This window comes from Pelophylax lessonae, assembly GCF_965119305.1.
Source record: "Pelophylax lessonae genome assembly, chromosome: 1".
Classification (NCBI taxonomy): Eukaryota; Metazoa; Chordata; class Amphibia; order Anura; family Ranidae; genus Pelophylax; species Pelophylax lessonae.
Window position 1 is genome coordinate 270,435,464 of NC_138768.1, and position 26,886 is coordinate 270,462,349.

The 26,886-nt window shown below is 47.0% G+C and overlaps 1 pseudogene across 1 annotated transcript in view; it reads left to right on the plus strand.

The window, feature by feature from the left end:
• LOC309551821 (ATP-dependent RNA helicase DDX51-like) overlaps positions 1 to 26,886 on the plus strand; it is a 62,157-nt pseudogene that overhangs the window by 29,452 nt on the left and 5,819 nt on the right. Inside the window, exons 7-14 of the transcript XR_014226139.1 lie at positions 5,533 to 5,580; positions 5,686 to 5,794; positions 5,897 to 6,039; positions 13,053 to 13,248; positions 14,770 to 14,886; positions 18,024 to 18,140; positions 18,496 to 18,597; positions 26,765 to 26,828. The product of XR_014226139.1 is annotated as an ATP-dependent RNA helicase DDX51-like (transcript). The remainder of the gene's footprint in view (positions 1 to 5,532; positions 5,581 to 5,685; positions 5,795 to 5,896; positions 6,040 to 13,052; positions 13,249 to 14,769; positions 14,887 to 18,023; positions 18,141 to 18,495; positions 18,598 to 26,764; positions 26,829 to 26,886) is intronic.

Here is a 26,886-nt window from a genome sequence, read left to right on the forward strand (position 1 = left end):
CTATGTATATCCTGTCCCAGATAAAGGATTCCATGTATTAAAGCAGGAGGATAAACATGACAGCCAAGTAACTAGCATTTGCAGAATGTGACGTTGCTTTTGACAGCCTCCATTTTTCTCTGGTGACAGGTTCACTTTACAACGGAACTTTACTGCATGTGAGCGTCACAAACCAAAAAATGCTATTTAATTCATTAATTATATTCAAAGCAACTCCTCAAACCATCCACCCATATCCCCATCTATCCATCCAACCACATCTCCATCTATCCATCCATTCAACCGTGTCTCCATCCTTTCATCCATCCATCCATGTCTCCATCCTTTCATCCATCCATCCATCCATGTATTTATCCTTTCATCCATCCACCCGTGTCTCCATCCTTTCATTCATCCACCCGTGTCTCCATCCTTTCATTCATCCACCCGTGTCTCCATCCTTTCAGTCATCCACCCGTGTCTCCATCCTTTCAGTCATCCATCCGTGTCTCCATCCTTTCATTCATCCATCCGTGTCTCCATCCTTTCATTCATCCATCCGTGTCTCCATCCTTTCATCCATCCATCCATCCATGTCTCCATCCTTTCATTCATCCGTGTCTCCATCCTTTCATCCATCCTCTGTACTAGGTGGGAGAGCTTACTGAGGGGTCTGTACTGGGAGGGGGGCTTACTGAGGGGTCTGTACTGGGAGGGGGCTTACTGAGGGGTCTGTACTGGGAGGGGGCTTACTGAGGGGTCTGTACTGGGAGGGGGCTTACTGAGGGGTCTGTACTGGGAGGGGGCTTACTGAGGGGTCTGTAATGGGAGGGGGCTTACTGAGGGGTCTGTACTGGGAGGGGGCTTACTGAGGGGTCTGTACTGGGAGGGGGCTTACTGAGGGGTCTGTACTGGGAGGGGGCTTACTGAGGGGTCTGTACTGGGAGGGGACTTACTGAGGGGTCTGTACTGGGAGGGGGGCTTACTGAGGGGTCTGTACTGGGAGGGGGGCTTACTGAGGGGTCTGTATTAATTACAGGATTAATTAGCTAATCAAAAAACCACTCAATTAAGCAAAAAAAATAAAATAAAAATAATCGTTAGATTAGTCGACTAATCGTAAAAATAATCGATAGATTAGTCGACAGACAAATTAATCGTTAGTTGCAGCCCTAATACATACATACATACATATATATATATATATATATATATATATATATATATATATATATATACATATACACATATACATATATACATATACACATATACATATATATATAAAAAAAAATATATATATATATATAAAAATATTGATGGAAAAAAAAAAAATATATATATATATATATATATATATATGTCACTGATAGGGAATGATGTGTGAATGTATGAGGTGTCACAAGTATATGTGCAATATTTTAGAGTGTGATATTGATTTCTAATCCCTCGTTTAGGCCTCCTGGCGCTAGAGTGTCCAGGGTATAAATCCATTAGTTTTCTCTGGTACACAGTCGCTTGAACCGTTCCGCAGGGGGAAAGTGTGCAGGGATGGCTTCCAATACCCACACTTTGAGTCCATCGGAGCTCTTGGGATGATACTCAGTAAAGTGTCGGGGGACGCTATGTTTATCGGAACCTGTTTCAACAAGGTTCCGATGCTCTCCAAAGCGTTTGCGTAAGGTCCGTATAGTACGGCCTACATAAAGTAGGTTGCAGGGGCACACGAGGCAATAGATGACATATTCCGTCGAACAAGTGTAGAAGTCAGTGAGGTGATGGGTTTTTCCATTGTTTGTGAATTCCTTTAGACCGTGTCTCACATGTTTGCATGTTAAGCACCTGGTCTTACAACATTTGTACATTCCCTTGATTTGGAGAAAGGAGGTGAGTGATGGGTTAGTTTTTGGTCTAATGGAGCGGACCTGACTTGGTGCTATTAGAGTTTTGAGTTTTTTTGCGCGCCTGTATGAAAAACGGGGGCGCTCGTGAGGTCTGCACGTAGGTAAGTGTCTTCCTTTAGGATTGCCCAATGTTTATGGAAAATGCGTTCCATGTGCTTGAATTTACTGTGAAACTGGGTAGTGAATCGTGCGGAGGTGGGATGATTGTTTATTTTCCTTGTATACTCCGCTCTACTTTTCTTTAGATCTTCATGCAGGTAGTGGTCAGAGGCTTTTGTTATGAGTTCTTCAGGATAGCCCTTTTCAAGAAATTTCTGTTTGAGTAGTGTTCCATGGTGGAGATATGTTTGTGACTGAGTGCAATTGTGTTTAAGGCGGCAATATTGGCTCTTTGGTATATTCTGAATCCATCTGGGGTGGTGACAGCTATTGTAGTGCAGGTATGAATTTCCAGCGGTGGGTTTGACGTAATTCTGAGCACTGATTGTATTATCATGATGGTATAACTCGAGGTCCAAGAAAGTAAGTTTTTTGGCATCTGAGACTGATGTGAAGGAAAGCCCCATCTGGTTGTTATTGCAGTGTTCGAGAAATGGTGGTATGAGGGAGGCAGGGCCATCCCAGATGATAACTATATCGTCGATATATCGACCGAAGAAGATGAGATGAGAAGCAAAGGGATTGTTGTGCCAAATGTATTGCTGCTCCCAGTAGCCCATAGTTAAGTTGGCGTAACTGGGGGCAAAATTGGCCCCCATGGCTGTGCCTTTGATTTGGGTGTAGAACTCGCCATTAAACTCGAAGTAATTGTGGGTGAGACAATATTCTATGAGATCCAGGAGAAAGTGTGTTTGCCGGGGATTGAGTGCAGATTCATCATTCAAGAAGAAACGTACGGCCTGAAGTCCAATGTGATGTGGTACAGATGTATAGAGAGAGACTACGTCCAAAGATAGCCAGAGATATGATGGTTGCCATGGGTAAGAGGATAATAGGTCCAGTAGATTGATGCCATCCTTAACATATGACGGAAGTTGTTGGACTATCGGTTGAAGGAAATGGTCGATATAGATGGAAAAATAACTGGAGATACTCTCCATGGCTGCAATGATGGGTCTGCCCGGGGGATGAAGGGGATCTTTATGGATCTTGGGGAGATGATAAAAATATGGCCTATGGTAAAAGTCATGTTTGAGAAATGACACTTCTGTGGAGGTGATGACATTGTCCTTTTGCCGCTTTTTCAATGAGGGAATGAGCTTCCACTTTAAATTCGGGCAAGGGGTCACTGGTGAGTTTTAAGTAGGTGGAGCTATAGGACAGAAGCCTGATGGATTCTTTAATGTAGTCCGCTTTATTTTGAACGACCAGGCTACCACCTTTATCCGCTGATTTTATGATGATATTTGGGTTTTTCATGAGTTCCTTTAAAGCCGATTTTTCCATAGGTGTTAGATTGGAGGCAGGGTGTGTTTGGTCATGGGATGATTGGCACATGCGGCGTATATCAGCGTGGACCACTTGGTAGAAGCTTTGGATGTATGGACCTTTAGCAAATGTGGGGTAAAAAACTGATTTGGGCCGAAACGTAGTATGCTGTATGGGTGGGGAACCAGGTAGGTTTTGGGAAAGAATGGAGACGTAATCATCAGTATCGCAAGTGTATAGATCTTCTAAATTCTCTAGAGCCTGTAGTTCTTGTGTATTGAAATGATAGTTCTGTTCAGTGGTGGGAGAAATGTCAGTATCATCTATATTGGGTATTGGTGATTCCTTTATACTGTTTTTGTTTTTGTTAGCTTGAATATGGAAGAAGCGTTGCACCGTAAGGTTCCGTATGAATCTGTTCAGATCTAGGAAAAGGGTGAATGGATTGGGAGCAGCTGTAGGCGCAAAAGTTAGTCCTCGGGCTAAGAGGGATTCTTCAGATGTGGAGAGGGGGTGGTTGGAGAGGTTGAAGATTTTCATAGTCTGCGTGACTTTTCTGGTCTGTCCGTGTCCACGTTTTCCCCCTCTTCTACCTCTGCGATGAATTTTCTTTTTGAGCAGGGTAGGGGGGTTTGTACTAAAAAAGACTGGGGGGGAAGAGGGAGCTGGTAAGCTTATAGGGGGTGTGTTGGGTGTAGCATTAGGGGGCTCCTGTGATTGGGGAACCGAGTACACTCCTGTGGTAGGAGGGTCAGTGGTTAATACATGGTATTGCGTGTCCTCTGTTCCTGAGCTGGTTTGGTTGGGTGGGCCGGGTTCAGATGTATGGTGTTGTTGAGCTGTGGGCATGATATGCTGTTGCCCAGTATTGTCAAGTGGATGGGGTGTGCTGGAATCTATTTTTGATCTGGTAGTCTTTTTGCTCCTTTGACGAGGGACTTCTGCTTGACAACTGCATGGTGTAGAGCAAGGTTGGGACGGAATAAGGGGTTTAGGGGGGTCCTTTCCACGTGGTGGTAGGTTGCTGGAAGAACAATTGATCTGTTTGGATGATGCACGTACCCTCTTGAGTAGTGAGGGCGTGGGAACAGGGCGACAGTCCATGAGGGGGACTGGGCCTATAGCGGTGGTGGATGGGAGGGAAGATTGTGTGGATTGCCGGCTGACAGGGCGACGGTCCATGAGAGGGACTGGGCCTGTGGTGGTAGTGAGAGGGGGGGACTGTGTGGATTTCCAATTGAAAACTTTTTTCTGAGCATAGTCATCTACATCCCTTCGTATTTTCTGCAATTTGTTTCGAAGGAGGGAATCTTCTAGAAATTTTGTGTTTTAATTTAAGTTTTCTGAGCCAAGAAGATGGAAATGGAGAAAAGTCTTTTTGAAGGGAAGAAATTAGCGTTTGAGTTTTGGAGATGAAGGAATGGTATTGGGCTTCTCTCTGTGTGATAATAATGGACATCCATTTACGTGTGCAGAATTCTGATATGTGGAACCATTCTCGATCCAATTCTTCACTCAAGAATGGACAATTTTTTAGGACCCTAAGGCCTCTAGGGGTGATTTGGTTATTGAGATATTCTTGAAGGAAGAACCTATCCCACCATTGCATATTGGCCTTATGAATAAGGTCCTCTATTTTGCGAAATTTTGCACATAATAGGCGATATTGGGGTCTGGGGATGGAGGCCTGATTTTGGAAAAAAGTCGATGGGAAAAGCATGTATAGTTCGTCAAGTATAGTTTACTTGGCGGACTCTATGTGTTCAATGATATCCATGTTGGGGAAAAAAAAAAAAAACGCACCAAAAAAAAAAAAAAGGGGGGGAAGGGGAGGAAGGAGGGGACACACGAACTCAGGGGAGGAGAAGGAAAAGGTAGTGAAGACTGGTATAAATTTTACTATGTAAGAGATGGTGGTGAGATACTGGAAGTGATCTCTGAAAGTACCTTACATAAAAACAAGATATATCTCATACATAAAGCATACAACATATAAATATACACACATATATACATATGGTGAAAAGTAAGGAAATAAAAGCAATACCATGTGGGATAATGCATGAATATATATAAATGATATTGCAAAAAAGATTGAGCAATAATGCAAAAAGGGTACTGAGATGAATATACTCCGTTGCTGTAAGTGAGTCACCAATTTTAACAGTGTTGAATAAACTTGTACTATACTAAGCTGGCGCCGCTCTCTCCTTTCTTGCATCGGTCATAAATCTTTTGCCAAGGAACAGGAGTCTTTGGTAGTAAGAAAGTGAGTTTTTAGTTCTTCAGGAGGATCACCTCCTATTTTATTTTCATAGGCCTTGCTGTTTCACCTGTTTGTATTTTTTTTTTTTTTTTATATTGTTGCCCATAGGTTGTCTGGGTTCTGCAGTTTGGCCGACATTCTTGTGTGCACGCCAGGAAGGCTTGTTGATCACATTCAGCAGACAGAGGGATTCACTCTCCGGCATCTGCACTTCTTGGTAAAACTGGACTGTACTATTTCATGACCTCCTTAGGTAGTACATACAAGGACTCTGGTTCTGTTTTAGTGCCTTTTGAGTTATGTCATATTTCTCCTGCAGGTTATTGATGAAGCAGATCGTATGATTGATTCTATGAATCAGGACTGGCTACCTTATGTTACTAAGGCAGTGTTTAAAGTGCATTCAGATACTCATTCAGTCCTTTTTGCCAGGAAGGAGCATGCAGTGTCCACTGTTGCCAAGTAAGTAGCTAGATGTGCAAAAGTTTCACTCTACGGCTTCTTTCACACGGAGCGGACCGTATTGCGATCCACTCCGGCACTTTTTTTTCACTTGTGTCATCCGCTCCGTATGTCTGCATATCATCCCATCTGTTTGCGGATGATATACGGACATAATATATGTCTATGGGGATTGCGGATGTCAGCGGATGACACCGCTGACATCCGATTTTCCTTCCTTTTCGTTTTTTAAACGGAAGAAAAATAGGGTTCTGTTCCGTTCCAAAAAACGGAACAGAACTGAAAGAATGCAAATCGGATGTCAGCGGATGGTCATCCGCTGACATCCACAATCCCATTGATATGCATTATGTCCGTATACCACCAGCAAACGGATGGGGTGATATACGGGCATCCGGGGCGCCCATGTGAAAGGGGCCTACCTGTGCTGGCTCCTCCATTGAATTAGATAAAAAATCCACAAGGACAAGGGTGGCATGGTGCAAATTTGTAGTTAGTTTGATTTGCAGATATTGTGAGCTTTCACCTGCTTGTTGTTGCAAAAGTGTAATTAGCCCTGTTTGTTCTGTGCCAGCATTTTCTTATTAGGAAGGAAAACAAGGGGAGTCGGGACTTTAAATGAGGTTACAAAGACTTTTGTATCTCCATCCCTAATATAAATATGAAAAAAGGGGGAAATTTTTGGGACTTTAAATGAAGCGTGCAATAAACTGACCATTGACTATACAAAAAATAGGGTAGATTATAAGATATATAAGTGTGCATACCCATCCAAACAAAAACATGAATTGGTACACATGTAAATTGATTTATTTGTATGCACAGGTTGTGACATCATGGAGACAGTAGATATCATACAATGAATCCCAATGATCAGAGCATATAAAAAAAAATATATATACAAATATATGTCCAAATGGAGTATAAAAACAACATGAGACAAAGTGTAACAAGATAGTACATAATCCATAGAAATTGCATCATAATTTCTCTGCGCGTTTCGTGTTGTGCCAGCATTTTCTTATTAAAGCATTTTTATAAAGGACTGTGTCCATGAAGCTGACAGTTTTGTTTTACAGTTCTAGCCAGTGTCGCATCCCCTTGCAGAAATTGCTTTTTCTCTTACGTCCTCCGACAGTCGCCGCCCCTCCATATTCGTCACTAATGGGGGTAATTGACCTTTGCTCCGCAGGAGAAGCTAGGCAACAGAATATGTTAATATCAAAGCTTTTAGCATATCACACCCCTAGGGGGTGGTCCCCTCAGTCAATACCCTCCTGCTTCCTGCATTCCTAACTCAGTTTCTAATGCCTAGCTTAGGAGGAGCAGGCTTATCCTGTGCTGGGGCTCTCAGTCTCAGCCTCTATTCTCTTTTTTGATTTCTTTTGAGTTTTTTTCTCTTTCTTTACTTAGCTGTTATTTTTCAGCTTAGTTAGTTTCTTCGGATGAAGATGATCGTGCGGAGCTGGGTCTCGGGCTGGCCTCCCTGGATCCCAGGGTTCAGGGCCAGTGGCTTCCCAGCCTGCCATCGAGCGTTCAGCTCAGGTTTCCCTGGCATATTGAACGACCCATCCCTGTTCGCTGCAGGGATGCTGCGGTGAGGTGGCTACCTCACCGGACGCCTTTGCGGTTTCGCACCGCAGTTCCACTGCGTCCTGGCTGCGACACTCCCTGCCCCTAGTGCAGCGGTTTGATCGCTAGTGAAGGCTCCCCACGCCATCCGGATGGTAAGTGCACTTCTATGTGGGGACCTGTCTATTTTGGGTGTCAGTCTGGGACTGTGTGACCCTGCATGTCTGTGCTGAGCTCCCTGTCAGATTCCTGTGTGGAATAGCTGCCTTTCTGTGGGCTGCAAGGGGGGGGGGGGGCTCTCCTGCTCTGCGAGACATGCTGTGTGCTATGTGAGACATGCTGTGTGCTGTGTGAGACATGCTTTGGCATACTGTGCGGCGGCCGCTACTGCGGTCCGCCATTTTTTTGCGGCACATTATGGTGACCGGTCCTGTGTGGTAAGGAGCGGTGTTTTGGCGCCAACCGCCGCCATTTTGGCGGCGATCGATCAGGCCACATGTCGGTGCCATTTTCCTCATTGCATAAGGAATCCTCAGCGGCCATGTTTGTGTAGCCTTGCATGAGGCTTTATAGGGCGGTCAGTCATTGCATCACTTCCTTTGCTCTGGGACAGCGATCGGTGGCAGCAGCCTGTGTGATCTCTCCAGGTTTTTACCTCTCTTGTTACTGTGTTCCTTGCCCAGTGTTCATTATCCCTGTGGGGGTCGGTGTATTCAGTTTTGTGCGGTGGGCTACGCTTCGCCGCGGTCTTAAAGGGGCAGTACTCCTTTTTTTCCTACTATTGCTGGGGCATGGATTCTCAGGATTGCAAGTTTCCCCCCACCTTGGTGGGGGGCCAAGGGGCTGCTGCATCCCCCGAGGGGGCTGATCTGGCTACTGTTGTGGCGAACTTGGCTGCTCAGGTGCAGATGCTGGTGGCTGATCGATCCGCAAAACGGCCCAGAGTGTCTATTTCCTCTGATTCAGAGGGCGATGGGGCTGCTATGGCTGGAGTGCCCTTCTCAGGGTCTCGCTCATCTTTGGACCTTGGGGAGTCTGAGGGGGAGGCTGAGGTAGAAGGGGTTGATAATTCTCCCCCTGGCTCGCCTGAAGAGCTTGCACTCATGGATGAGTTGGTTGCTTCTATTAAGCAAACACTGCATTTGGAGGATGAACCATGTCCTCCTGCTTTGCTGGCCTCTTATGGGACGCAAAGAAAACGCAAAACATCGCAGGTTTTTCCTTGCTCTGCGGAGTTTCGGCGCGCTGTTGATGAGCAATGGCGCAATTTAAAGAAGCCTTTTGCTGTGCCAAGTAGGTTTAAATTACGTTATCCCTTTACACCCACCGCTAATGAGCGTTGGTGTGTGCCGCCTCAGGTGGATCACGCGGTGGCGATTTTGAATAAATCTACTGCGATCCCTACTGAGGATACCCCGGTGTTCCGGGACCCCACGAACAGGAGAATGGAATCTCTGGCCCGTCATGCTTATACGGTTGCTGGTTCTATGCTGAAACCTATTTTTGCTTCCATTATGGCAGCCCAGGCTATTGCGAATTGGACGCAGGTGCTCAGGCGCATCCTGGTGGCTGACTCTGCCCCGCCGACAACGTTGGCTATGGTGGATCAAATTCATCAGGGTGTCATGTATTTGTGTGATGCGGACCTGGATTTAGTCCCTTTGGCTGCACGTCTCTCTAGTGTGGCGATATTGAACCGTCGCCTGATTTGGCTGAAATATTGGTCGGTTGACCAGTCTTCTCGCAAGACTTTAGCTAATTTGCCCTACGCGGGTTCTCGCCTTTTTGGCGACTCCTTGGATACCCTGATAAAGGGAATTTCCGGGGGTAAGAGCACTCTCTTGCCCCAGACTCACAAGAATAAGTTTGTTCGCGGTAAAAAGAATACCTCGTTTAGGCCCTCTCAGGGGTCCTTTCGTGCCTTTAGGTCGCACTATAAGGGCAAGCCCTTCAAGGGCCAAGGCTCCCAGAAGAAGCAGTGGGCAGGTAAGCAGAAGTCCGGTCAGTCCGGGTCCACTGCCCATTCCACTTCGACCTGAAGGGGCGCCCTCACCCGCTTCTGGGGTGGGGGGACGTTTGCTCGGTTTTCTTCATCCCTGGCTGGCCCGCATTCGGGACAGGTGGGTTCAGGAAATCGTTCGATCTGGTTACAAGATCGAATTTCTCTCTCGGCCGACGAGCAGGTTTTTTCCTTCAAATCTTCAGCTGTCTCCGGAGCGTTTGCAGGATCTGCACCTGCACCAGATTTCGGGGGTTCTATTCCAACCTGTTCACTGTGCCCAGGAAGGAGGGCAAGGTGCGTCCGATTTTGGACTTAAAAGCTCTGAACCGCTTTGTGCGGGTTCGCAAGTTCCGCATGGAATCCCTGCGCTCGGTGGTGGCTGCCCTTGTTCCGGGGTAATTCATGGCCTCCATCAACTTGAAGGACACGTACCTTCACATCCCCATTTTCGAGGGTCACCAGAGGTACCTTCGATTCGCCATTGCGGAGGATCATTACCAATTCGTGGCGTTACCCTTTGGTCTCGCTTCGGCTCCGCGGGTTTTCACCAAGGTGCTTGTGCCGGTTCTGGCTTTACTGAGAGCCCAGGGCATCTCTGTCTTGGGGTATCTGGACGATATCTTGCTTCGGTCCGCGACCAGTCAGGGCCTGGTGAACGACCTGTCCATCACGATGCAGAGTCTGCAGGAGTTCGGTTGGACGATAAATTTGCCGAAGTCGACGCTGTGTCCGTCGGTTCGTCTTCCCTACCTGGGGATGATTGCCGGAAGACAAGCTTCGGACGCTTCAGGACGAAGTCAGGTCCCTCAGGGACAATCAGTGCTCGTCCCTCCGGACGTGTATGAGGTGTCTGGGTTTGATGGTCTCGGCTTTCGAGGCGATTCCCTTCGCCCAGTTTCACACGCGGGATCTTCAGGCTGAGATCCTGGCCAAGTGGGACGGGCGTCCGCAATCTCTGGATTTGCGGATTTCGTTGAGCCGCCACACCCGAAGGGGTCTGTTGTGGTGGCTCCAGTCCCCGGCGGTGTCGGGGGGGAAAGTCGTTTCGCCCTTTGTCGTGGACGGTGATCACCACGGATGCCAGCCTGTCGGGCTGGGGTGGTGTTCTGGGCGTTCTGTCCGCCCAGGGAGCTTGGTCGGAGGAGGAGTCCTCCCTTCCGATCAACATTCTGGAATTGCGCGCGATAAATCTCTGCCTTCTGCGTTGGACGGACAGGCTTCAAGGCCGTCCGGTTCGGGTGCAGACGGACAATGCCACAGCGGTGGCTTACATCAACCACCAAGGGGGCACCAGGAGTGCCCGAGCGGCTCGGGAAGTGGCCGACATTCTGTCTTGGGCCGAGACGCACGTCCCGGCGATATCTGCCGTTCACATTCCGGGGGTGGAGAACTGGCAGGCGGATTATCTGAGTCGCCAGACCCTGGACCAGGGGGAATGGTCCCTTTACCCGGATGTCTTCCAGATGTTGTGCGCGAAGTGGGGGTCCCCAGATGTGGACCTGTTCGCGTCTCGTCTAAACAACAAGGTGGTAAGGTTCGTGGCAAGGACGCGCGATCCTCGGGCCGACGCCTCGGACGCGTTAGTGACGCCCTGGCATCAGTATCGTCTGATGTATGCCTTTCCACCGATTCAGCTACTATCCAGGTTCCTTCGCAGGTTGGCCTCGGAACCGCACACGGTGATTCTGGTGGCACCGGACTGGCCTCGCCGGTCTTGGTACGCAGACCTCGTGAATCTGGCGGTCGACACTCCGTGGCGTCTGCCTCTTCGAGAAGATCTCCTTTCTCAAGGACCGATATTCCATCCTGCTTTACAGTCGCTGGCTTTAACGGCCTGGCTGTTGAAAGCCAGGTCCTGAAGGATAGGGGTCTCTCCCCTGAGGTCATTCCCACTTTGATCAAGGCTAGAAAGGCCTCTTCAGGAAAAATATACTACCGTACTTGGAAAGCGTATTTTGCCTGGTGTGAGTCCAGAGGGTATTCCCCTCGCTCGTACTTGGTGTCGAGAGTGTTGGCTTTCCTTCAAACGGGCGTGGACCAGCGTTTGGCGTTGGCCACGATTAAGGGTCAGATTTCTGCGCTGGCCGTCCTCTTTCAACGCCCTGTGGCGTCTAATTCTTTGGTTAGCACTTTTGTTCAAGGGGTGCGACACTTGGTCCCTCCTAGGAGGGAGCCTTTGCCTCCATGGGATTTGAACCTTGTTCTGTCCGTGTTGCAACATGATCCTTTTGAAGATATCAGGAAGATCTCGTTGTCTCTGTTGTCCAAAAAGGTTGCCTTTTTGGTGGCGATCACTTTGGCTCGCAGAGTGTCGGAGCTGGCGGCTTTGTCCTGCAGCTCTCCCTATTTAGTGGTTCACTTGGATAAGGTGGTCTTGCGACCTAACCCTTCTTTTCTTCCGAAGAGGATCTCTGACTTTCACCTCAATGAGGACATTGTTTTGCCTTCGCTTTGCGCGAAGCCTAAGCATCCAAAGGAGGTGGCTTTGCATTCCTTGGATGTTGTTCGGGCGATTAGAGTGTACCTGTCGTCGACTAAATCCTTTCGTAAGTCGGATTCCCTGTTCGTCCTTCCAGAGGGACCTCGGAAGGGCATGGCGGCGTGGGCTTCTACCACCGCCAAATGGATCAGACAGACCATTGAGCTGGCCTATGCTTTGAAGGGGAAGGTTCCTCCCTTCCCTGTGAAGGCGCACTCTACCAGATCTCTGAGTACGTCTTGGGCCTGTCATCATCGGGCTTCTGTGGCCCAGGTGTGTAAGGCGGCGACTTGGTCGTCCGTTCACACCTTCTCGAAGTTCTACAAAGTGGATGTTCAGGCATCGGCAGATGCTTCCTTTGTCCGTAAAGTTCTTAGTATGGCAGTGCCTTAAGGTCCCTTGTTTGGGTCCTTGGCTGTTGGGATGTTTTTATCCCTAGGTTACTTGTCTTCCTGGGTTGTTGCTCCTGTTGAGCACGTTTTTTCCTGTTGCCCAGTTGGTTTCCTTACTTGGTGAGGTTCCTTTTTTCTCTGATGTGGGTACTGCGTTGCTTAGGCGCGGCTGTGTTTTTTTCCCACCCCTCATGTCTACACTGCTTTGGGACGTCCCCATTAGTGACAAATATGGAGGGGCGGCGACTGTCGGAGGACGTAAGAGAAAACGGAATTTTTGTAAAATCTTACCTGTAAAATTCCTTTCTCTGAGTCCTCCGACAGTCGCCGCCCCCGCCCCTCTTTGGGGTTTGTTTATGTACTCTACTGCTATGCTACTGAAACTGAGTTAGGAATGCAGAAAGCAGGAGGGTATTGACTGAGGGGACCACCCCCTTGGGGTGTGATATGCTAAAAGCTTTGATATTAACATATTCTGTTGCCTAGCTACTCCTGTGGAGCAAAGGTCAATTACCCCCATTAGTGACGAATATGGAGGGGCGGCGACTGTCGGAGGACTCAGAGGAAGGAATTTTACAGGTAAGATTTTACAAAAATTCCGTTTTTCTGCCACCTTGACTCACAATCCCGAGAAGCTTCAACAGCTAGGCCTGTACCAGCCTCGTTTATATTCTTCCATCCACAAACAGTCACACAAGAACACTACTGGGAACCCAGAGGAGCCTCTCTCTTCTGGAAACTTCTCACTTCCAGAGGGCCTAACGGTAAGCAGTTCAGAGGTTTTTTGAAAGTTACCCAATTACATACTCAGTAAACTTTTGTCCTGTAGTTTATAGCAGCCATAAAGAATTGCTTACCCGATCTGAAAAGTAATTTAAAGTCCGGTGGTTGCTTTGGGTTACAACACTTTACTCAATACCAGTGCTCTTGCTGTTTCTTACTGAAAGCATAACTCCATGAAAATGGGGCTGTGACCGCATTGTCTCGTGGCACACTGAAAGGCTACACTTATTTGATCCTTCGGAAAGCCACGCTTCCCCACATCCAGAGGTGGACTGTTGCTGCTGTCTTCCCATCCAGAGACAGTCTATGGGCGTGATGACACCTGGAACAGTCCATTCACAAGACCACTGACATGAGGGGGGCAGGATTGGCAGAAACTATTCTTGGCTTGGTGGATCTGCGGATTAGGTACGTATCACTCCGCTTCGAAATCCCCTAGACAAAATGAGCCCCACTGCATGGGAGAAAGAGTTTTGTTTTTTTTTTTTTTGTTTTTTTTGTTCAAAGATTTTTATTGACAAGTTAACAAGAAGCATAAGATTAAACATTAAACATAAACATTAACATTAAACATAAGGTAGACCACCACAGTGGTGCATTTATGAATTTGTTAGAAAGATGGATACGAACAGAATGTGGCCAATGGCTAGCAAAGCCTAGCATGAAAGGGCCGAGTAGAATCACTGAAATTGGTCTAAACATACAATGTGATATCCATCGAAGGGTTGCAAGCTCAATCAATACAATTCTTTTATTGAGACTTTATATGTTATATTGAAACCAGTAAACCAATAGTCTGTTATACTGTAGCTTTTTCGCGGTGGTGGTAATGAGCTGGATGAGCACAGCACAGTAGGGCTACCATGAAGTATGGGATAGTAAATGGGTAGAGGTGTGGGTCTCGAAAGACAAAAGGCAGGAAAGAGGGGAAGGAAATAGATGAGAAGAGAAAAGGGAGAGAAGAGAGTCTCTGAGAGAGGGGCATCCCCGATGAGGCAGTAGGTAAGGCTCAAAATTTGTGTGGGAGAAAGATTTTTTTTTTATTCTGAGTTTAAAAAATAATACATTTTAGATGATAATTTGGCTTGATGTTTTTAAGCACAGTAATAGGCTAATTACCTACTTAATAATAATCCAGCTATGTATGCTTTTACTCTCAATTGATAGTAAATACTTGTGAGTATTAGGAAAAATCTATTATCATTTAGAGATCATTAGTTTCTTCATAGACAAAGGGATGAGCCAATTACAGTTTGTGTACAGCACTTGGAATGCCAACCAAACCAGAGCTGAAAGTTGTGGCAGGTGTCATCAGTGCAGCCTCTTGAATGTATGAAGGCAAGCAGATTTTTTACTGTTTGTTCTCCACAAGAGATCTCTACTTGTATGAATGCCCATCATTGTTTTTGCATTAGTGTATTGGTATTATTATTTATTTGGTATGTATATGAATAAAGTAATGTATAAGAAATTATTAAAGCGCATTCTTTGGTCTTCTTCAGCATTATTACATTCCCTGTAACCCAAACCCCCAAGCCTCTAATACTTCTACACTTTTTGCACACTCTGCGCTTCTCCCGTGTGCTCTGCTTCGCCAACTCCAGAGAGTCTTCCCACCGGTGAGTCCCTTTACCTTATTTTAGGATATGATGTCAGGTAATGTTTCAAAAACTATCCTATGCTTGTGATGAGGAAAAGGGAAGCAGCCATTTTATTTAGCAAATATATTTGATTATCAAACATGTATTTATGATTAAGCAGATATATTGGATGTATATGCTGTGAGAAGTCATATTGTATACAGCTGTTGTATTCAAAAGCCATTTACACCTTCAGCTGTTAGATTGCTATCTCGACCTTTGAAGACCTGTTTAGCCAACAAACTTTGGAAGTGACACTTCTATGTGAAATGACCATACGCATATCAAAGAATGTCACCAAAGACTCAGATGTGACTTCAAAAGAAACCTTAGAAAGCAATCTGTGTCATGGACCAAGGGGCGACGCGGCCACCATCCAACCAAAGTAGTGTGGTATTATTGGTTGAAAATTTGCCCTCTTCTTAACAGATGTGTTTAGACTGATACTTTTTAATTTTTGGGTAAATGTCTACGTAAGATTAATAAATGCACAATATACAGTTCCCTGATTGGACCTAATTAAACTAAAGTTTGATTGGTTTGATTGATGATCTTTGTATCAGGTTTTAATAGTAGATATCCATTTATTAGTTTTGTTTTTTATAACCGGTTTTATATTTCAATATTTTTTTATTGAGTTTTCATGAAAAGGTCACAACAGTGCAAAAATACAGTCAGGCCACGACCATGAAATAAAGTAATAAAAAGGGTACACTCAAAACAGTAGATATGAAAACATAAACAGTGGAATACTGGCTCAAACATTAACATAAGCATAGCCCCCCATGACCTCCAATTCAACTTTGGCTGGCGCCCCAATGGGAACTTACTGCGCCTAGGAGGGAAGGCGGCCCCCCCGACCCCAATATCGCACAATGAACCAGGGAGGCATCTACCAGCAGCCATTCCACAGGAAACCTACCTGAGTGCATAGCCGAGGCAGAGGCCATGATCAATGACAACCTTGGACCAACCGTGGTCCCTTGACACTAGAATCTTTTTGACAAGTATTATAGCATACGAGAGAGAAAAAATAAGCAAATAAAGAAAAAGGAAAGAGAGGAGAGTGGAGAGGTATAGTGGGATCGAGAGAGAATGAAAAAGAGGGAAAGAGCAGTAGGAAATGGATAGTAAAAGGGAATAGTAGTGGTGAAAAAGGGTCGGCATCCAGGCCCATATCCCCAGAATCGGGAGTTCACATCCAATCATGTGGTCCTGGTGGTCAACTGCTCCCCCTCTGTTTAAGGGGACCAGCTAGATATCGTACCTAGGGGTCCCAAGTTTTTTCAAAGAGGTGCATTTTGTCATTAAGCAATGCCACCATCCTCTCATTTATCATGATCCAGGTGGTGCCTTCAGCAACTCAATCGGCACCACCAGAGTCCGCCATGACCGGGCTATTGCAATTTTAGCGGCCGTAAATATAAAGACTATAAGGTGTTTAGTGTGTTTTGGTATCCCCTCGACCGGTTTGCCCAGTAGTGCCTGTTGTGGAGATTTCACTAGGTTAATATGTGTTAGAGAATATATAAAATCGTATGTGGGGATCCAGAACCGTCTGACTTTCGAGTAAGTCCACCGGGTGTGGAAGACGAAGCCCACCTGTCCGCATCCCCTGAAGCAGTTGGGAGATGCAGCCCGAACCGCCGCCGCCAACCTGACCGGGACCATGTACCACCGTAAAAACACCTTGTAGTTAGCTTCTATTAAAGATGTATTAACCACTTAAGCCCCGGAGGATTTGGCTGCTCAAAGACCAGGCCCTATTTTGCGATTCGGCACTGCGTGATTTTTAACGGACAATTGCACGGTCATGCGACACTGTACCCAAATTAAATAGACGTCCTTTTTTTTCCCCACAAACAGAGCTTTCTTTTGGTGGTATTTGATAACCTGTGCGATTTTTACTTTTTGCGCTATAAACAAAAAAAGCGACAATTTTGAAAAAATAATATTTTTAACATTTTTTTTATATGAAATTCTCAAAAAAAAAAATGTAAAAATCTAAATTTTTTAACATTTTAGGCCAATTTGTTTTTTGATACATATTTCTGGTAAAAAAAAATCGCAATAGGCGTATTTTGATTGGTTTGTGCAAAAGGTATTGCGTTTACTAACTACGGGAAAGATTTGTAATTTTTGTTTTTTTTTTACTAGTAATGGCGGCGATCTGCGATCTTCTTCTTCTTTTTTTTTTTTTTTTTTTTTTGCGGGACTGCGACATTGTGGCGGACAGATCGGACCCTTGACTGACATTTTTGACACTTTGGGGGGTATCAGTAACCTTACTACAGTAATTAGTGCTATCAATATGCACTGTTACTGTAAAAATTACACTGGCAGGGAAGGGGTTAACTTTATTAATGATCAAGGGGTTAAGTGTGTCCCTAGGGGCGTGATTCTAACTGTCAAGGGGCGTGGCTTGTTAGATCATAACAAAGACATACGATCCTACATAGCAGGATCGTATAGCCTCTGTCATGATCTAAGGGAGAATGACAGACAGCTGTGTTTAAATCAGCCGCCTGCCTTTCTCCCTCTCCTGCGGGAGATCGCGAGTGACCGGCAGACATCGGAGCCGCCGGTCACTCGCGCGGGGATGTCAGGGAACGAGCGAAGGCGAGAGCGCGCCCGCCCCCTAGAGGCTCGTGGGCGTGGGACGTACCCCTACGTCACTTTGCCCAGGAGGGGCTGACCGCCGCCGTATATGGTCGTGCGACGGTCGGCAAGTGGTTAAGTATGGATTTAGAGTTAAGCTGAGCTAGAGAGTTCCATTCTGTGCGGTCTCGTTCCTCACCCAAATCCTCCTCCCAACACAGCATATAAGGAAGTTTAGTGTCCTCTTCATGCAGTATGTTATAGATATATAGCTTTTTTGTTTATCCAATGTGCGGCATAAGTATAACCAGTTTTAAACTGAAGATTAAAGTTAAACACATTTTTAAAATGTTCTTAAGCATATTTAAATCTCCCAAGGTAATGATATGACCAGCAGTCGGTTACATAAAATATTTATTACACATGCTCCCAATAAACTGTACAAAATGTGTTGTTTATATGCTGTTGTGGTAACATAACCGTCAATGGATTGATTGATACCTCTTTGTGTTTGACAGCCTCTTCCTTCTTGTAAAGTTCTTTGGAGGGACTACTGTGGCTGAATTCTCTTCTCGTCTCAGCCCTGGGGAGAGGAAGAAGACCCTGAAAGAGTTTGAGCAGGGGAAGCTACAGCTGTGACTTGTCATGATGTACTATCTCAGGTTTATTTCTTTTTTGTGAGTTTGTGTACATGTAATAGATTGCATTATATTTCATCAGTCTTGTATCCATCTGTGTCCATATGTTGTCAGTAATTGTGTCCATCTACATGTGAGTGTTTGTTTCATTGGTCTGTTTTTTTTTTTTCTTGGTGGATGTATTGTGTTGTGTTTCTGTTCTGCGTAAAATATCAAAGTTTAGAAAATCTCATCCACCTATTGGTTTTTCATGTAGTTTGATAGTGTACCTGGCAATTGCCATTTTTACTATACTCTGCTTGCTTATACAATGTTTGTTTCTGATAGCTCTTTGTTTCATTGTGTTGTACAGGTTAATAAGTACAGATGCCACGGCCAGAGGAATAGACATTAAAGGAGTAAAGTGTATAATAAACTATGACGCTCCACAGTTCATCAGAACGTACATTCACAGGTGTGTCTGTCTTTTACTGCACACAGAATGGGGTATTTTTAGCTCACATCTATCTAACCATCAGTTTTATCAAATTCATCATCAAAGCTTCTAATCGGTGTAAATTAAATTCATTGTGCTAGTTATGTGCCAAGTAGGAACATAGGAGATGCTCAGAAGGCTTTTTACAAGCTATGTGGAACACAGGAACTGCTGATTGGTTGCTACTGCACTGTTTTACTGCGAGATGGTGTTTGTGCCCATGCCAGTAAAGCTGTGTCCCATTCCCTTAGACGCTCTCCTAGTGTGTTTAGTAATGATAGCACTTTCTTCTACTTCCTGCTTGGGATGGAACACTTCTCCATGGCACTATCCAATCAGAGCACTATCAAGTTTGCTATACACCTAGAAGATTTTTATTAGAAAACTTTCATTTCAGGAAGGTTAGTGGGGTCAAACTACAGTGATGAAAACATTTCAAAAGAAGCATGAAACTTCCATTACAAAATTGAATGTTAAAAGCAAACAACATTTTGAAGTGCTATCGAATGACATTGTCAAGACATTGATTGTTCTGATGAGTTTTCGTACAAACATTTACTAGTGTATAGCCAGCTTTGGCAAAGGTGTTTTGAGGAGGGAACTGATACAGATTATAGTTTTAACTACACCTACTATATTCTCTGCTTTCACACATCAAATAGAAGAAATACGCTGTTCAGCCAGAAACAGCGCACAGATGCTTATGGCAATACCCAGTGACTTCTGGCCTGTCACTGTAGAGCTAAAAGTCCTTGCAAACCCACTGATATGCCTTCTACTCTGTAAGATTAGAAGTCCCTAGCATGCTATACTCGCTTCTGTAAATGTAATGTGAGCAACCTTTCAAATCACTTGAGTTAATGTGTTACTAAAGGAAATTTTTTTTGTAAATTACATTAACAAACATGTTATACTTACCTGCTCTGTTCAATGGTTTTGCACTGAACAGCCCCAAACCTTTTCTTCTGGGGTCCCCAGCTGGTAATCTTTCTCTTACGTCCTCCGACAGTCGCCGCCTCTTCATATTCGTCACATATGGGGGTATTAGACTTTGCTCCGAAGGAGTAGCTAGGCAACAGAATATGTTAACATTAAAGCTTTTAACATATCCCACCCTCAAGGGGTGGTCCCCTCAGTCAATACCCTCCTACTTCCTGCAACCATATCTCAGTTTTAATGTCTAGCTTGTCAGGAGTGGCTGGCTCTCTCTGTGCTGGGGCTTTGTGCCCCAGACTCTTTCTTCTTTTTTGATATTTTATTTGAGTTTTCTCTCTACCTTTACTTAGCTGTTCTTTTTGTCAGCATTAGTTAGTTCTTCGGATGAAGAGGATCATGCGGACTGGGTCTCGGGCTGATCCCCCTGGTCGCAGGTCGTGGGTCAGAGGCTTCCCAGTCTGCCATCGAGCGTTCAGCCAGGTAATGCTCCTGGCACAGTGAACGACCCATCCCTGTTCGGTGCAGGGATGCTTGGTGAGGTGGCTACCTCACTGGACGCTGTGCGTTTTCTTAACCCATGTTCGGTGCGTCTTGTATGCGACTCTCCCTGCCTCATGTGCAGCGGCTTGTTCGCCTGTGCGGGTCCCCCACACCACGGTGAGGTAAGTGTATTTATGTGGGGACCTGTCTGTCTGGAGGGGTGTCAGTCTGGGACTGTGTAACCTGTCTCTATTCACACTGTTTGTCTCCCTATCTCTCGGCTGCATGCTGTGGGCTGCAAGGGGGGGGGGGGGGAGCTGTGTGTCAGCCTTGTCAGTGTGAAAAGCTGTGTGCTGTGGGGCATGTTTTGTGGCATGTTTGGGCACTATACAGCGATCGCTGCGGCGATCTGACATGTTTTTTCATGTATAGACATGTGTGCATTACTGCACTGTGGAGCGGCGGTTTCGGCGCCAAACGACGCCATTTTGCCTACACTCGCTCCGGCCGCATGTTTTACATGCATGGCGGCCATTTTCTTGTAGCCTCCCATAGGCTTTCATAGAGCGCCCTGGCAGCATCACTCCTCTTCTCCAGGAACACCGATCGAGGCAGCAGCAGCGGCGAGGGTCTCCTCAGGTCTTATCCTTACTATCCATTGCCTGTGTCAGTTTTGTGTCCCTGTGGGGGTCTCATTTGTGCTTGTGTGTGGTGCGGTGGGCTGCGCTCGCCGCGCTTGTTAAAGGGGCAGTTAACCCTTTATTATCCGGCATATTGGGGCAATGGATTCTCAGGAGGGCAAATTTCCTACCGCCTTGGTGGAAAGCCAGGGGACCGCTGTTTCCCCCCCAGGGGGGGATTTAGCCACTATTGTGGCTGGCCTTGCTGCTCAGGTGCAGATGCTGGTGGCTGCTCAATCTACTAAAAGACCCAGAGTTGCTATTTCCTCTGATTCTGAGGATGAAGGTGATGGGGTTGTTATGGCGGGGGCTTCCTTATCAGGGTCCCGCTCCTCCCTGGATCTAGTGGGGTCCGAGGTGGAGGCTGAAGTTGAAGGGGTTGATAATTCTCCCCCTGGCTCGCCTGAAGAGCTTGCAATCATGGATGATCTGATTGCTTCCATAAAACAAACGCTGCGTTTGCAGGATGAAGTGTGTCCCCCCGCTGCCTTGGCGGCTTATGGGACGCAGAGAAAACGCAGAACGCCGCAGGTTTTTCCCTGCAATGATGATTTTCAGCGCGCTGTTAAGGAACAATGGCGCAATCTACGCAAACCTTTTGCTGTGCCAAGTAGGTTCAAGCTGCGTTATCCTTTCTCGCCTTCCACTGATGAAAGGTGGTGTGTGCCTCCCCCAGTGGATCACGCAATTGCGGTTTTAAACAAATCCACTGCGATTCCTGCAGAGGATTCCCCAGTGTTCCGTGATGCCACGGATAGGAGATTGGAGTCTCTTGCCCGTCACACTTATTCTGTTACGGGTTCTATGCTTAAGGCTCTGTTTGCCTCTCTCATGGCGGCCCAGGCTGTCGCAAGTTGGACGCAGATGCTTAGGCGCGTCTTAGTGGCCGAATCGGCCTCGTCGGCGACTCTGGATATGGTGGATCAAATCCACCAGGGTGTCATGTATCTGTGTGATGCGGACTTGGACTTAGTCCCGTTGGCTGCACGTGTACACAGCGTGGCGGTGTTGTCTCGCCGCCTGGTTTGGTTAAAATGTTGGTCGGTGGACCAATCTTCACGTAAGACCTTAGCCAATCTTCCTTATGAGGGGTCTCGCCTTTTTGGGGAGTCCTTGGATGTGTTGATTAAGGGAATCACTGGAGGTAAGAGCACTCTCTTGCCCCATTTCCCCAAGGCTAAGGGGGCTTCTGGGAAGAAGCATGCTAATTTTCGGCCCCCTCAGGGGTCCTTTCGTGCCTTTCGGTCGCACTACAAGGGAAAACCGTTCAAAGGTCAAGGCTCTCAAAAGAAGCCCTGGACTGGGAAACAGAAGTCCGGTCAATCCGGATCCGCAGCCCATAACAGTGCGGCCTGAAGGGGCGCCCTCACCCGGTGTTGGGGTGGGGGGACGCTTGCTCGGTTTTCTTCAACCCTGGTTGGCCCGCGTGCGGGACAGATGGGTTCAGGAGATCGTTCGATCTGGTTACAAGATCGAGTTTCTCTCTCGGCCGGAGAGCAGATTTTTTCCCTCAAATCTTCAACTGTCTCCAGAGCGTTTGCGGGACCTGCACCTGGCGGTGCGGGACCTGAGGGCTCAGGGAGTGGTGGTTCCGGTGCCTCATCGGAACAGATTTCGGGGGTTTTATTCCAATCTGTTCACCGTGCCCAGGAAGGAGGGCAAGGTTCGTCCAATTCTGGACTTGAAGGCTCTGAACCGCTCTGTGCGGGTTCGCAAGTTCCGCATGGAATCCCTGCGGTCGGTGGTGGCTGCCCTGGTTCCAGGGGAATTCATGGCCTCCATCGATTTGAAGGATGCGTATCTTCACATCCCCATTTTCGAGGGTCACCAGAGGTACCTTCGATTCGCCATTGCGGAGGATCACTGCCAGTTCGTGGCGTTGCCTTTTGGTCTCGCCTCGGCTCCGCGGGTTTTCACCAAGGTGCTTGCACCGGTTCTGGCATTATTGAGAGCCCAGGGCATTTCTGTCCTGGGGTATCTGGACGACATTCTGGTTCGGTCTGCGACCAGCCAGGGTCTGGAGAAGGACCTGTCTGTCACGATGCAAACTCTACAGGAGTTTGGGTGGACGATAAATTTTCCAAAGTCGACACTGAGTCCGTCGGTTCGTCTTCCCTACTTGGGAATGATCCTGGACTCGGTGCAGGCGAAGGTCTTCCTGCCGGAAGACGAACTCAGAACTCTTCAGGAGGAAGTCAGGTCCCTCAGGGATACTCCGTGCTCGTCCCTGCGGACGTGCATGAGATGTCTGGGATTGATGGTCTCGGCCTTCGAGGCGATTCCTTTCGCACAGTTTCACACGCGGGGTCTCCAAGCGGAGATCCTGTCCGTGTGGGACGGGCGACCTCAATCTCTGGATCTTCAGATCTCGTTGAGTCATCGCACCAGAAGAGACCTTCTGTGGTGGCTCCAGTCCCCGATGGTGTCCGGGGGCAAGTCGTTTCGTCCTCTCTCGTGGACGGTAATCACCACGGATGCCAGCCTGTCGGGCTGGGGTGGTGTTCTGGGCGTTCTGTCCGCCCAGGGAACTTGGTTGGAGGGGGAGTCCTCCCTTCCGATCAACATTCTGGAATAACGTGCGATAAATCTCTGTCTTCATCGCTGGACGGACCGGCTGCAGGGCTGCCCGGTTCGGGTGCAGACGGACGATGCCACCGCGGTGGCTTACATCAACCACCAAGGGGGCACCAGGAGTGCCCGAGCGGCTCGAGAAGTGGCCGACATTCTGTCTTGGGCCGAGACTCATGCGGTGCACATTCCGGGGGTGGAGAACTGGCAGGCGGACTATCTGAGTCGCCAGACCCTGGATCAGGGGGAATGGTCTCTCCACCCGGCTGTCTTCCAGATGTTGTGCGCGAAGTGGGGTCTTCCAGATGTGGACCTGTTCGCGTCTCGTCTCAACAACAAGGTGAAAAGGTTCGTGGCAAGGACGCGCGACCCTCGGGCAGACGCGTCGGACGCGTTAGTGGCCCCGTGGCATCAGTACAAGCTGTTGTACGCGTTTCCACCGATTCAGTTGCTGTCCAGGTTCCTTCGCAGGTTACACTCGGAACGCAGCACGGTGATTCTTGTGGCACCGGACTGGCCTCGCCGGTCCTGGTACGCAGACCTCGTGAATCTGGCGGTCGACGCCCCGTGGCATCTGCCTTTTCGAGACGATCTCCTGTCTCAAGGACCAATATACCATCCTGCTTTACAGTCTCTGGCTTTGACGGCCTGGCTGTTGAGACCGAGGTCCTGAAGGAGAAGGGTCTCTCCCCAGAGGTCGTTCATACTTTGATCAACGCGAGGAAGTCTTCCTCGGGGAAGGTTTATTACCGTACTTGGAAGGCCTATTTTGCCTGGTGTGAGTCCAGGGGGTTTTCACCCCGCACGTACTCGGTTTCCCGAGTGCTGTCCTTCTTTCAAACAGGTGTCGATCAGCGTTTGGCGCTGGCTACGATTAAGGGTCAGGTATCTGCGCTGGCCGTTCTGTTTCAACGTCCCGTGGCCTCCAACGCCTTGGTTGGCACTTTTATTCAGGGTGTGCGGCATCTGGTTCCTCCTAGGAGGGATCCTTTGCCCCCTTGGGACTTGAGTCTCGTTCTGTCTGTGTTGCAACGTGCTCCTTTTGAACAGATCAGGGTGATCTCGTTGTCTATGTTGTCCAAAAAGGTCGCCTTTTTGGTGGCGATCACTTCGGCTCGCAGAGTGTCGGAGCTAGCAGCTTTGTCCTGCAAGTCTCCGTATCTGGTTGTTCATTTGGATAAGGTGGTCTTGCGACCTAATCCTTCTTTTCTGCCGAAACGAGTTTCGGAATTCCATCTTAATGAGGACATTGTCTTGCCTTCGCTGTGCGCGAAGCCTACACATCCTAAGGAGGTGAGATTACATTCTCTGGATGTTGTTCGGGCGATAAGGGTTTACCTTAACTCCACTGAGTCTTTTCGAAAGACGGACTCCTTGTTTGTTCTTCCTGAGGGTCCTCGGAAGGGCATGGCGGCGTCGGCCTCTACCATCGCCAAATGGATCAGGCAGATCATTGAACAGGCGTATGCCTTGCAGGGGAAGGTTCCCCCTGTGCCTGTGAAGGCGCACTCTACTAGATCTCTGAGTACGTCTTGGGCCTGTCGTCATGGGGCTTCTGTAGCCCAGGTGTGTAAGGCGGCGACCTGGTCGACCGTACACACTTTCACAAAATTCTACAAAGTAGATGTTCAGGCATCGGCGGATGCTTCTTTTGGCCACAAGGTTCTTAGTGCGGCAATTCCCTAGGGTCCCTTGTTGGGGACCTCTGGCTGTTGGGATAAAGTTTTATCCCCTGGTTATTTGTCTTTTCCTGGGATGTTGCTCCTGTTGAGCAATTGTTTTTTTACTGTAGCCCAGCTGGTTTCCTTCCTTTGGTTAGGTTCCTTTCTTTGATGCGGAGACTGCGTTGCCTTTCGGCGCGGATGTGTTTCCCACCCCTCATGTTTGCACTGCTTTGGGACGTCCCCATATGTGACGAATATGAAGAGGCGGCGACTGTCGGAGGACGTAAGAGAAAACGGAATTTTTGTAAAATCTTACCTGTAAAATTCCTTTCTCTGAGTCCTCCGACAGTCGCCGCCCCCGCCCCTCTTTTGGGGTTTGGTTGTATACTCTACTGCTATTCCACTAAAACTGAGATATGGTTGCAGGAAGTAGGAGGGTATTGACTGAGGGGACCACCCCTTGAGGGTGGGATATGTTAAAAGCTTTAATGTTAACATATTCTGTTGCCTAGCTACTCCTTCGGAGCAAAGTCTAATACCCCCATATGTGACGAATATGAAGAGGCGGCGACTGTCGGAGGACTCAGAGAAAGGAATTTTACAGGTAAGATTTTACAAAAATTCAGTTTTCTCTTCTTCTTTCCTGTGTGCCCCCATGGCAAGCGGCTTGCTATGGGGGGAACACAGTGCATGCTCGCTCCCGACCTGTGTGTGTCTATTGAGCCGCACACCATAGACACACACGGTTTTGGCCCCGCCCCCTGCTTCCTCCCCACAGCAATTGATTGACAGCTAATGGCTCCTACTTCTGTCCAAGTCCCTGGATGAAGAGGAAGACAGGGGAGAGAACAGAGGCAGCCATGCACAGCACTGGATCGACTGGGAACTTAGGCGAGTATTTAGGGAAGTAGGGAAAGACGGAAAGCTGTAATACATATTTTACCTTAAAGTGGTTGTAATCCTCAGTCATGAAATCTGAACAAAGCACATATCTGTAGTGTTTACTTGTCTCTTTCCAAAGCTCTAAGTGTTGTTTCTCTCTGGTGCTTTGTTCCTCTGTTATCAGCATGAGTGACTTCTAAGAAGTTTCCCGACACATAAGATAAAATTTGTGTCGGGGAGGAGAGCTCAGCACACCGCTTGTCTATTCAGAACACAGTTTTGAGGTGTGTGAAAGGGGGAGGTGTTCCTTTTTCTCCAATCAGCTCTTACACAGTGCCTCAGATCTCTAAATACAGCTCTCCACCCCCTTTTCTGTGATACTAAAATATGCAGAAGGATTTATTCTAAAATCAGTACTTTTGAAGGGTTATACAAAAGAGAAGACTGCATTTAAGCAAGTAAAACTTTTGTAGGAGGATTTGTTTCATCTGTGTATCATCTGAGGCTATTCACTTCACTGGGTATATGAGAGGGTTTAGAACCACTTTAGTGCAGGGAATGCATTAAGGTAAAAAAAACTTTTTGGCTTTAGAACCACTTTAATCCACGCAGTATTCATGTGCATTATTTTTTTTTTCTTATCTAAATCTAGCTTGCTAAAATCTGTGTGTGTGTGTGTGTAATATATATATATATATATATATATATATATATATATATATATATACATACTAAATACTTTTTGTAATGTTCAATTTTCCCAGCGCTTAGTTTTGGTAATGTAAGGTATAACTGTTTATTTTATGATTACTGTGTTATTTATGGAAAGCGAAAGGTCTGTGATGCTGTTTACAGAAAAATTTAGTTGTGAGATAAAAATTTGCTGTGTAGAATCTTTATTCCTGTGTAAAAGTTTGGCTGTTCTCGTTATCACAGAGTGGGCAGGACGGCTCGTGCAGGGAAGTCGGGTCTCGCATTTACAATGCTTTTGAAAATCCAGGTATACTTTCCTGATTCAATACTTTACCATTTGTAGATCAATACATCAGTACATGCCC